General features: G+C 45.4%; 1 protein-coding gene across 5 annotated transcripts in view; it reads right to left on the reverse strand.

The window, feature by feature from the left end:
* Positions 1–7,303, reverse strand: part of MPPE1 (metallophosphoesterase 1) — a 30,080-nt gene extending 22,777 nt beyond the window's left edge. For 2 of the 5 annotated variants that reach the window (XM_040062840.2, XM_040062938.2), the window contains exon 1: positions 7,216–7,303. The gene's annotated coding sequence lies outside the window, so the exon portion shown is untranslated. Of the gene's footprint in view, positions 1–2,664; positions 2,698–7,215 lie in introns of those variants that run through there. The other 3 variants (XM_040062903.2, XM_040062918.2, XM_040062879.2) reach the window with 3 other exon arrangements.
* Positions 7,304–7,407: the final 104 nt, after the last annotated feature.

A 7,407-nucleotide genomic window follows, 5' to 3' on the forward strand; every position in this document is an offset into this window, starting at 1 on the left:
GTGATTTTGAATACAGGTACACCTAATATGCACAGCACAGTGACACAGAGCAAGTAGACAAAAAGTCCCTTCCAGGCCACCATTTCAATGAATCTAGGTTACTGATTTAGAAGAAAACACACTCTGATATAATAGAGATTCTGGTATTTTGCAAAACTTCGTAAAATGACTTCAGAAATAATTTTTCCAGTGACAAAGAGAAGCTGAAGTGTAAGACTGTGGTGGAGAGAGATCAGCACAGTGGACTCCAGTGTATCCTGCAAACCAGTATCTCACTGTAGACAGTACAAGTAGGATAACAGTTGTTTCCTCAATGCTGGGAGTGTCAGTAGTCATAATCACTTTATATCATACAAGACAAGACCATCTGAATATCAAAGAATAATACTGCACAAAGCAAGGCTCAATAGGACTTAGCAATCCTGTGGTACCCAGGTGTTTGCTTTTGGTTTGGAGTTGTTCAGGGTTTTTTAAATACTGTGGGTGTAGAAGTAAAACAAAAAGCCCAGACGGATTAATTCAGGTTTTCTGCAGAAACCAGAGCAGGCATAGAAAAGGCAGCACTAGGCAGCACTCAGAGAACAACTTAGGTCAGAAACAGCAGAGAAAACAAGCCCATGAAGAGCCTCGGGTCATCTGAAACGCTGAGGGAGCTGGGCCTGTTCAGCTTCGAGAAGAGATGACTGAGAGGGGACCCAATCAATGTGTATGAATGTTTAAAGCAGGGGTGTCTGGGATGCTCTCAGTGGTGCCAAGCAAGGACAAGAGGCCACAGCAGAAACTGAGGCACAGGAAGTTCTATCTGGATATGAGGAAGAACTTTACTGTATGGGTGACTGTGCACTGGAAATAGACCAATAGAGCTAGAAGGGAAACAAGAATTCCTTATTTCTGACCTAGAAAGCAAGCCATGTAGCCCCCTTCTTTCCCACTTTTCCATGCCTGGCAGGGGAATTGAAGATAGATGAAGGAAGCAGACAATGGCCAGGTTTCTCAACTATGCAGCTAGACCTGTAAGGAGTTTGTGTAAGATGCAGATTTTGTCAAATGAGCATTGATGCATCCAAATGACACCAAAAAAACACCCCCTACTTGTATCTTGAAACTCGGGAAAAGCTACAGCTGAAGCTCTTGTTGGTTTAATCATGCACATTACGATCAAACCTCTTCAAAATCGACACCGATTTTGAGAGGCTCCACTTCAAATGAGCATCCATTCTTCCAAATTAAAGATACTCCATCAATTTGTAAAATCAGCCCAAGGCTGGTGTGTAGCACTGGACATCAGAATTTGAAAATCAAAAAGATAATGTCAGCCTATGTGTGTACAAAAAAACCCATTGTATATCCAAATGATAAAAGACTGATGTGTACTTGATTAGGAAACATTAATTTTCCAAAGATTCTAACAATACATTATTTTTTAAAAGCTCAGTGGCAGTGAATGTACAAAATGCCACTAAGATACTTTCCACTGTAAACAATGACAGCAGAAATATTTCCCTACACTGTTATTCAGCTCGTTTGTTGAACACAATCTTTTTCCCTTGCACTAATGTCATTTGGTATGGACAAAGACACATTGCATGCTGGGTCACACAAATGAAAATGTCATTGATTCCAGCCGTGCTGAGCCTTCTACGTGCTGCAAAACAGCAAGAATGTGACCCATTTCACTCTTCTTCAGTTCCACGTGCACCAAAATCATTGATTTGTCAGAAAATATGTAAGCATGGGATTACCTGATACAACCCTACAGTAACTCCCAAGTGTAACCTTTTTTCTACATGGATTAAAGGTCGATATATGTCCTTTCAACCTCCAGAGAGAGCTACCATCCTCATCTGATTTTCCAGGAATTAAAATTTTCCTATGAAAATCTACATGCCTTTGTAAATTATGTACAAATTTCACCTACCCCAAATTAATCTCTTTTATTCCATCCACCCGCTGTGTCAGCAGTGACTTCTTCCTGAGTCCCTTTCAGGTTGGAAAATGGCAAAACTTGTGTGATTTTTCTGCCTGTTGTGTTTTGTGGCCAGTCAGGGCTGCCAGTCTCACAGACAAATGCCAGTTGAAAAATCATGAACAAAATGGCCAACACAGGAAATGACCCTTTGCCCATCTTGTTTAGATCTTTGGTCACGGAGCAATTATCCTGTTTGTGTTCAGGAACCTTTCCTGAAACAGGGAGAAACAGTCTGGTTTGCCCAAGCCTCGGCACAACCACTTTGGTTTAAAGCAAAAGTTCAGAGTTCAGTTCATCTACATTTCTTGCATATCAAGAGGAGAAGCACCAAGACATGACTGGATTAAAGATGACCATTTGCAGAACTGGAAACAAAAAAATACCTTCTCGTAATAAATAAGAAAGTCGAATTTATCTTAAAGCTGACAAAACCAGAGGCAATATTTATTAACCAAATTAGGCTACAGGCATCCCTGTCACAGCACACAGAAGTTCTGTATCCCCTTCGGTGACAGATATAACACTAGGTTGTTTTCAGTGCATAATGTTGAGTGTTTTCAGTGGATTAAAAAACAATACTGGCATGCATGTGGCAGTCTGCTGCTTCTCCCTTCAAGGCCAGGGAAAAATACCTTTTTATTTTACACCCACAGATGTGGTCCAGGGAAAAGAGTAGCAGTTTGGGACTGTATTACCTTGTCACAGAACCCCTTGCAGAAAAGGAGAACATCTCTTGCTGCAGAATCAAAGGCACCCACACCTCAGGAAAGTTCTTGCAGCCATACCTCCTGGAAGGGAAAATTGCCCAGGATGACAGAGCCAGTCTGAAAACTCCAAAAAAACCTTGAAGGACGCCATTTTACCAGCAGAGCTATCTGTTGGATGTTGAAGTGAAAAAAAATTTCGTTGTTATAACCAGCCCCCAGGGTAGATCTAAAGGGAGAGCCTTGCACTGCATGTTTAAGACTGTTAGTTTGTGGCAGGAGGCAAAATGTGGAGTGTGTCCAAGCAGTGATCCCTGAGCCTTCTGGACATAGAGAAGAAAGATGGTCGGAGTGTGGCTCTGCATGACAGAAAGGGAACACAGGAAATATCTCATACACCACTCAGAACAGTGCAATAATCAAGCATTCTGCCATAAATGACTCATTAGCGAGCGTTATGAAAAATGGTGCCAGTGTTAGGAATTCCTGATTGTCTCTGATGGAGCAGAAGTGGGATCAACACAGCTCTTCAGGGAAGTCCAGCAACAAGAAAGAGCGTCTCCTCAAGATCTAACTTCCCTTCTTGTAAGCAAAAGGAAAATCTGGGCCAAACAGCCTCTTTTATCAGGTGTAAAATCCCTCATTGCAACATTAGGGTTACATTAAACTACAAACATAGCAGTTTACACAAACAAAAAGCTGCTCATCTGGGTTACCTGTTCAAGGCAGGCTCAAACTACATGATTTATGAGATTCCTGATAAAAAGCTCTGGGGAAAAGAGCTAGAGATGGTAAACAACAATTTTATATGACTAATCCAATATAATCCTATGCTGGGTAAAAGCCATCTGCATGGATTCCCACCGAAGAGCACTTTAATAACAGCACAGCAAGCCTCTGGCTGTCACACTGAGGAAATGCTCTTTCGCACTCGGGCTAATAATTGCAAAACATTTCTTCCTTTTTCTTTTTTTTCACCCTTCTCTTTTTAATAAGCTGTTATACACTTGTCACTTGTCCTCCCATTTTATTCCATGTTAGGAGATCACCCATCACACCCATGAAGTGCCAAAGATCCATCAAACCTGTGAAATGACAAAAGATCCACACTGGAAGGCATCTGAGGATTCCACATCGACCGCCGGGTAGCTACAGCGAGGTCACCCTCTCTCTGCAAAACTACAACCTCTTTTATTACATCACTGCAGCCTGCAATTACTGTCAGAGTAGAGAAAGGCAAGCTGTCTGCTGAGGCAGAATTAAACCAATTCCAGCTGCAGCAGCTTCCCCACCGAGTGACCCCGGGTTTTGCTCCGAGCAGACCGCGGTGGGGACACAGAGCGGCCGCGCAGCGCAGCGGCTCAGGACAGGAGGGGAAGGAGACTGCCACCCCCAGCTGAGCCACACCTCAGTCAATTAGGGCTTCACACCCCAGGAGAGAAGGAAATCCATGACTAGGCTCCCTTTTCTCCTCTGAGGTCAGAGAGAACAGGTTTTCCCCTCCACTGAGCATTCATTGTCTCCGGGAAGGAAGTCTGACATCCACACAAATCTGGCTGGGCTCAGGAGGATTGAGGCACACAAAGCACCAAGAAACACTTGTATTTCAGGTTCATCAGGATGGGCCTATTCCAAATGGACGAGATTAAACACGGGGCGTTTGTGTAGGTTACGAAAGGCATGTGAGAGGAACTGGCTAGCGTTTGGAGTTATGAAAGATCAGAGGTTATGAAAGACCTCAGCAGTTATGAAAGATGAGCCAAGAGTCTGATCCAGCAAGGCAGAGAGCACCCCCAGCCAGCTCAGAGGTGAATGGATATTCAAAATCAGCCAACAGTTCACATGAGGAAGCTCACACTGCCTGGGCAGGTCTAGGCTAAGGAGGTTTGAAAAAAACTTCAGAAAAGTTACAAAAAAGCAGTTATCATGGACTAGGAAAATGATAAAGATAAATATTATCATTTAAAGGCCTTACAGGCAGCTGTATGATTTTGCAAAGTTTTTCGGAAGGTCTTAAAATACGAGCTGCAGTCACTGATTTTCTAAAAAGTATTCTTTGCTGGCCTTCTAATTCTGTTTTAAATCAACCTGCACAAGCCATATAGCTGCAGTCAATCTGTAAAAAACAAGGGCTCATTCAGATATCCTAACCTCTCAAGTTCAGCCTCTGGTGATTCTATTATCACTATTCTACCACCAGAATGAAGAGAAGATTGGGGGAAATCTACTGTCCAAATGCTTGTTTTCCAGACATCACTTAGAAAAAAGAGGATATAGTCCTGCTAAGAAAGATACTGCGGAGAGCACTTCCCCCTCTTTGCAACAGTAGTTCTCCGTGATGATGTGTATAACTTTCTGTAGATACCTTCAGTGGGGCTATTTGTGCATCCTGCCTACTGCACTGTAATTCACACTGCCCACTTTCAAAACATGCCTTAAACAGTGTTCCAAAAGCCCCTGTGGCAGCCTAATAACAACAAATCTCCAAGCATTGAGGCAGACCCAAGGCATAGGGGAAGAAACCACCTGCACTTCATCAGAATAGGATCTAGACTGTTTCACCAACAGATATAGACTTTCATTGTTGGTAAATTCAGTAACTAAAACTTTGTGGTTCAAGGAAAAATACAGAAAACACTTCTATCATGGTCTGAGCTGCTTCCTCGAACGCAAAGCCATGATTAACTGTACATTTTCACCAAAGTTAAAGCTGTCTATACTACATCTCAGCAGTCCAAAAATCTCACCAGGAAATACATTTACCCATCTGGCCCTGCACAGAACTCTCTAGGGAAGGTCCTGAAGATGCCTCATGCTACGGCAGCAACAAAAAGCAGAAATTTCCAAAACCTAGAGGAAACTCAGGTTAGGGAAGAATACAGACCAATTCTATACTAGTCCAAATAATACTGCATGTTTGTAGGGTTACTGCACTTAAGGAAACTAATCTAACAGCAGAATGAGGCAGATATGCATTTGGAGGAAACAAGTGACTTAGAACAATCCTTCAGCAGGAAGATTGACAAACATTTGGTGAGGATTTATTCCACCAAATTTGATCATTTCATACCTCAACCAAACTTTTACACTTTGTGTTGTAGTTAATTCACCTTCTCAGAGTTTGTTACCATTTCTTTTCTAATTCAAAATGGGGACTAAAAAATATTTCACGAAGTAGACAGCCTTGCTCTCTTTGTGGCATCCACTGCCAGGGTGCAGCTTAGAAATTTAAAGAATGAAGTTGAATTCTTGTGCTACAATCCATGAAGTTCAGTCCCTTGCCTTTGAAGGAAAAGGTCCAAGTGTTTAATTTTAAAACGTGTCTATTATTTTTGTGAACTGCCTGTGGCAAGTGTCCCTCTCATCCAGAAGTCATCTGTGTCCTACAAGATAAACAACAGAAGAAAATAGGTCTAGATTTAGGGTCTGTTATATTAAAGAGACTACCCAAGTCAATTTAATTTAGCCTAGTCTCTAGGAACTTAATTAATTTTGTGCTCAGAGATAGTAAGTGGTGGCGTTATGCAATTTTCTTCATGCAAATGTGTCATCACTAAAGCATCACTATTCTAGCCCTGCAAATGAAACTCTCAACCACAAAGCAGGTGCTGAAAGGCAATAACAAATTTGATACACTCTATGTACCTAATGCCTCTTGCAAAACACTACACTGATGGACTCAGGCCCTGGGCTCTCTTTTTTCCCATTCAATGCCAAGTGTGCATCAGAACAAGTCATTTGGAAAAGCCTCACTCTGACAGATAAAGTGTGTGTTCCCAACACTCACTCGGTGTTTTAAGCACAGCAGTCTGGCTGCTCTATTGCATAAGCATGCATTCATCCTGGGCTGCCTTCTTTCTACGCGGCAGATCCAGAATCGCTCAGCCCTGTTCCCTGCTCTGCCGGCATGGCAATTTGGCTTTTACAGATTCTGGAACAGTGGGTTCTGAATTCTCTTCCTCTCATCCTTGACAAATCCAAAGCGACACACGAAGACAAAGGAAAAATATAAAGGGCTATGTTTTTCTTACCACACATGTGAACTCCCAAGCACTAACAAGGTGCCGAACTTCAAAACCTGAGCTTGCCGTTCCACTCCCGAGGCCGCTTTTCCCACACTCTCCCCCTTTCATTCCCGAGATGGCCGATGCCAGCCGCTGGCTTTTCCCCCAAAGCCCCGGTAACGCCGACAGCCGAGCCCCCGTTCGGTGAGACGGCCCTGGGGACACGGGGGCAGCGGAGCCACCGAGGGCCTGGGAGCGCGGCCTGGGAGCGGGGCTGCTCCTCCTCATCCCGGGGGCAAAAGGAGCGCCCCAGCCCCAGCCCCAGCCCCAGCCCGGCGGTCCCGGCGCCATGTCAGGAGGGGCGGCCGGGCCTTGGCCTTGGCCTTGGCCATGGCGACGCATCCTGCCCTCCGCACCCTGCCCTCCGCACCCCCCCTGCGCACCCTGCCCGCCGCATCCCGCCCTCTCGGCGCAGCCCCGGCGCAGCTCCCCGCGGTACCCCTGCCTCTCCCGGCCCTCCTGCGCCCCCGGGGCTCACCTAAAGTCAGCGCCCAGCAGCCAGCCCGCCTTCCCCGTCGCCGGCGGCGGCCGCCTCTCTCCGCCCCGCTGCGCTGCGCTGGGCGGGGCGCTGCCGGGGCGCGCAGTGACAGCGCCGGGCGGTGTGCGCGCTCAGGGCATCCTCCTCCTCGGCGGGCGCTCCTGGGCGGGGAGCCGGGCCCCCCGCGCCCCC

Source organism: Hirundo rustica, chromosome 1 (genome assembly GCF_015227805.2).
Source record: "Hirundo rustica isolate bHirRus1 chromosome 1, bHirRus1.pri.v3, whole genome shotgun sequence".
In the NCBI taxonomy this organism is placed as follows: Eukaryota; Metazoa; Chordata; class Aves; order Passeriformes; family Hirundinidae; genus Hirundo; species Hirundo rustica.